Consider the following 5360-nt stretch of genomic DNA (forward strand, 5'->3'; position numbering starts at 1 on the left):
CCTCACAATGGCGGAAGGGAGTGCTCAACTACCCTACTTGCTTTAACTGATTTAACCTTTACAGCCACCCCACGTGTTGATGCTATTAGTACTACACCTACCTGCTTTACAGAGGGACAGACTGGGGTCAAGGAACTTCCCATGAACCCACAGCTAATAAATAACAGACCAAGGAGTCAATTCCAGAGCATATACCGCTTCTCTCACAGCTCCCGACCTTTAAAGAGGACCAAGGACTAATTTAGGCTCACAGTGAAAGCTTGGCCACTGCGGATCCAGAAGGAGAAAATCATGGAGGAACTACATGGTGCATGGCTACAGTGGACGAAAGAGAAATGGACTGCAATCTGGGGATGTACTTCCAAGACCAGGAGCTTCAATAGCAGGGAAGTGGAGTGGGCACACCCTCAGGAGGTGCCTTTTCCTCACCTGCTGCCTAGGGTGATTAGTTAATTCCTTCTTTATTCTCAACTCTCCTACCCCTCCTCACCAGCCTCCCTCAGCAATGATCTTTCCTCATACTTGGCAAAGAACTAGAAGCCCATCAGTTGAAAAGCCCCCAGTGTGGTCACATTCCATGGAGGAACCCACCTACCTCTGAACTCCCCGTCTTCTCTGGCTGACTCAAAGGCTTCCTGCCTGGGGGGGGGCTGCTCCCTCCCATAACTCAATTTCTCCTGTTCCACTCAGTCTTTCCAACTGCATTCTCACTCGCTCTCCCATCCTAATTAAACCCTAAGTGCATCCCCCCATCTTACCGCTTCCCCCAGCTGAATGCACACCCACCCCTATGCTCTCCATCACAGCCTGAGTTCTCCTGGGAGCTCTTTCCACCAACTGGCAAGCCTTCACATCCCTCCAGTGATCAATCCACCCCTACCTAGCCAGTTTCTGTTTCCGTTTCCCACACAGGGCCAGTGGATACTTTTCCATCTCCATCTTAATGTCTCATCTGCTCTCCATACACTTCACTGTGTCCCGCTGGGCTTCCATCAGGCACCCTCACGCGGTTTGCCGCCTACCTCTCTGGCTGCTCCTTCTTGGTCTGCTGTGGGAGTTCTAACTCCTTTGCCATACATCCGCTAAAAGTAATAAATCTCTCCTAAACGTGCCCTAAACTGAACTCTACCATCACTGCCCACCCCATTGCACTACCTGATTCAGTTCCTCCTCCATTTCCCCCGTTAACACATGGAACCACCGTCCACCCATCTGTTCAAGTCCCAAGACCCGGCAATTATCCTTGACAGCTCCTCTCGCCCATACCGTCAGTGAACCTGATGAAATAAAATGTTATATTTCAAGGCAGGACTAGAAAAAATTAAATTCTCTTTGTGTGTGTGTGTGTGTGTGTGTGTGTGTGTGTGTGTGTGTGTGTGTTTGGGCCTCCTCCCTCCTTCCCAGGTGCAGTGTGCATCTGCATTACACATTAATCAGAGCACCTCAAAGATGAGAGTGCCCGCTCAACCGTAAAGATCCATATTTTTTCTTTCTTCTGACACCAGCAATGGGACTTCTTAAAAGAATAGAGTTCTTTCTGAACTCCATAAGGGGTCATGGCGTCTTGCTGCTTACTCTGTACAAGCTCACCTGGACTACCTGTTCCTTGGTGAACTTTATGTAAATTATCAGTATGTCATTTTGAGGTACTACAATTCTCTGTCTGGAAAACGTATATGACTGTGTCTTCGACTTCTAACAGCTTTCTGAAAATCTGCTTCTCGTGTTATAATACTCAGATTGGCTCAAATAAAACTCCCTTTTTTTCCTTCTTGATAGTTAATTGAATTTTCGTCAACAAATCAACCCCCCCAAGTCCTGTCTACTTTACCACTTAAATATCTTTCATGTCTGGTGTTTCTCTATCATTGCTACCATCTTCTCCCAGGTAGATGAATGCAGTAGGTGCCTAACTGGTCCTCACACTTGCCACCTCACCCCTCCCCATAAGTATCATCGCCACATAGCTTTTAGAGTGACCTTAAAGTGCACAGCTGATGTAGTCACTCTCCTTCAATACCTGCCCACTACCCTTAGCTCTCTGTCCACTGTGCTTTGGCCAAACTCCGCCTTCTTTCATTCCTCCTCTGTGCTGAAGTCCTATAAACCCTAGTCCTACATATGTCGTATTTCCTTAGCTTGGACTGAGATACAGAGAAAGAAATCACCATAGAGGCCAAGAAGGGATGTCTGCCTAGCTGTGTTGGGAGAGAGTGACTCAACTGACAGGAAGGAGAGTAGAGAAAGGGGAGGTAATTTTGTTTCAGTGCCCTGGGGCTGCACCTGATGTGTGAAAAAGCTCATGACCTGTAAATCCAATCAGAAAACAAAAACGCCGAACTGCATCTGACAGATTCTTCCTCATTTCACTGAAAAAAATCACGGCTTACACAATAGTCAGGTCAGGATAAAGAACACATCTACTACACAGGTTAAAAAGTGTTGTGCACCTGGAACACGTGAAAAACAAATACAGAAAACGGCCCCCTAGCGGAAACCAATCATCTACATTCTGAGGCAGTAACATAAGAAGAAACCACTGAGATGGTGTTCCCTCCCTCTACTTACTCCTCCAGAGGAAAAGAACAGTCATCAAAGGCAAAAGGCAGTTACAGAAGCAATACCAAGAGCTGGTTTCACACTCAGAGGAGAACCTGCCTCCTCGTGGACTTCGAGGACTCTACACAGGAACCTTGGAACCTCGTCTAGTAACAACCTATAGAAATAACTCCTAAAACCATAATAATGGCTTTAACCCCACAACTCTGCTGGGTCCATGGCAGCCACATACTTTTTATGGATGGTGACACTTTTCCACATTCCTCTCGTTTCAGAAATATCATATTAAATGATTTTCTTTTCTTTCTTGCTTGCTTTCTTTTCTTCCTTTCTTCCTCTCTCTCTCTCCTTCCTCTCTTCCTTTCCTTTTTTTTTGGTCACACCATGCAGCTTACAGAATCTTAGTTCCCTGACCAGGCACTGAACCCGGGCCCTTGGCAGTGAAAGCGCTGAGTCCTAACCACTGGACCATCAGGGAACTCCCAGGAATATCATATAAATGATTTTCAAACTGTTGCTACTGAGCCAAACTTGGGTCTACTTGCCCGCACACAGTAAAGCCAATTTACTGACACTTGGCTGTGGTGATAGACAGTGCAGCAGTTTACTGCAGGGCGCCAAGCAAGGAGTTCGGGCCTTTTAAGCACTGGCTACCTGGACTCCTTGCTTGGTTCCCCGCAATAAATGCTGCACTTTCCTTCACCACAAGCTGGTGTCAGTAGATTGGCTTTACTGCAGGCGGGCAAGCGGATCCAAGTTTGGCTCGGTAACAATTTTGGACTCAAGACCTTGGCATTGCCAGCAAGAAGGCCCCATAGGGTCCTGCTCAGTTACACTGTCATTTCATACACAACTTTTAAAAATTCTGAACACTCTTAAGAGGTTTTGTTTGTTTGTTTGTTTTGTTTTTTCCTTTAAGGAACTAAGACTTAGGGATTTCCGTCGAGGTCCAGTGGTTAAGACTCCACACTTCCATTGCAGGGGGCGTGGGTTTGATCCTTGATTCGGGAACTAAGATCCCGCATGCTGCATGGCTTGGCCAAAAAAAAAAAAGGAAAAGGGATACTAAGACTTACAGTTCTTAATTGACCTATTACAGACAGACAGACAGACAATCAGAACCTACTGCCTTTCTGTTTCTAAAAACACTAACAACACTGCCGGGACTAATTTAAGACAAAGGTGTGCTCAGGTGCCTCAGATTAGTTTTCAAATCTTAAATACTACAGGCGGTGTCTGTGGGTGAGATTATTTTATTTTAATAAGATTTATTATTTAAATATTACTATATTTAAATAATAATGGTAACTATTAACAAAATTTAAATAATACTTTAATATTTAAATAATAATAAAAGATCTTCTTTTAACCTTTTAAGATCCTAAATTTCGATTTGAGCCTTTTGAGACATTCTGCTGGTTACTCACGTGAGTGTGGATGTGAGGCATATTGGGCTCACCTGGGTAAGTATTTCTCTCAAAATAATGTACCGGGCCAATCTTAAGTGTGGAACGAAGAGGTGTATTTTGAAGCACTTCTCTTCATTTAAAAAATATATATATAGGGCTTCCATGGTGGCGCAGTGGTTAAGAATCAGGCGGGCCCGGCTTCAAGCCCTGGCCTGGAAGGATCTCACATGCTGGAGAGCAACTAAGCCCGTGCGCCACAACTACTGAGCATGCGCTCTAGGGCCTGCGAGTCACAACTACTGAAGCCTGCGTGCCTAGAACCCGTGCTCCGCAACAAGAGAAGCCGCCGCAGTGAGAAGCCCGCGCACCACAACGAAGAGTAGCCCCCGCTCGCCACAACCAGGGGAAGCCCTTGCTCAGCAACGAAGACCCAACGCAGCCAAAGATGAATTTAAAAAAAAAATTTTTTTTTTAAATAAAGTAACAAAAACTGTAGTTTTGTGGTATTCTGGTGTTTTGGGGGGAGCCGGAGGGATTCCCAAAATGTGGTAATTCTGCACATTTTTACTGAATTTTTTAAAAACTTTTGATTATCACCTTTATTGTTAATCAGCAGGTCTGTTTAAAGTTCACTTTCATTTTTTGTCTGTTTTGGCCCCGCTAGGCAGCTTTCCGGATCTTAGTTCCCTGACCAGGGACTGAACCGGAGCCCTGGCGGTGAAAACACCTAACCACCAGGAAATTCCCGTAGGCTATATTTGTGAAAAAATCACTTGCCACCTGAATATGAAAGGTTATGCACCCCCAACCCCTACCAACAAAAACCATCACTTCACGGTGGGCTACCCTTTTCTTTGAAAAAGAAAAAACTATCATTTCTACAGTACTTTAATACTTCCAGGCCATGTACTAACCCCCGAACTTGGATCACATCGTTTAATCTTGGAAATAACCCTAAAAGATGGAGGAAACGGAAACTTAAAATGTATCCCCTTGAAGTCTAGAATATTCATCATCAAAAACTTCTAAAAAACAAATACAGTGAAAAAAATACCCTTAATCAACAAATGATTGAAGAAAAGGGATATGAAATAAACACAAGGGACTTGACTGACAAGGAGCAAAACCACCTTCATAGATTACAATTAAGGAATTATGAACTCCCTCCTACAAGTCAGAAATACAACAAAGATGAACAAGAAACCACAACCGGAGAACCGAGAAACAGCAAGGTGAGCAGCAGAACTTGAACACTAACTGAAATCACACGGCCCACCACGAGCCCTAGCTATTTACAGACTATCGCGAGGCACAAAAGCGAAGCAAACAAGAAAGAGAAACACAAAAAAAAGCCACCCCCACTGTTCTTTAACGAGACACAACTACGAACGA

At 44.6% G+C, this 5360-nt stretch overlaps 1 non-coding gene across 1 annotated transcript; it reads right to left on the bottom strand.

Annotated features, from left to right (window-relative positions):
• Positions 1–2535: 2535 nt before the first annotated feature.
• LOC114890351 lies at positions 2536–2745 on the bottom strand. The gene has a single exon (XR_003792269.1). It is a non-coding gene; the product is annotated as a small nucleolar RNA U3 (small nucleolar RNA).
• Positions 2746–5360: the final 2615 nt, after the last annotated feature.

This window comes from Monodon monoceros, unplaced genomic scaffold (genome assembly GCF_005190385.1).
Source record: "Monodon monoceros isolate NGI ecotype Baffin Bay Population unplaced genomic scaffold, NGI_Narwhal_1 Contig5536_ctg1, whole genome shotgun sequence".
NCBI lineage: Eukaryota > Metazoa > Chordata > Mammalia > Artiodactyla > Monodontidae > Monodon > Monodon monoceros.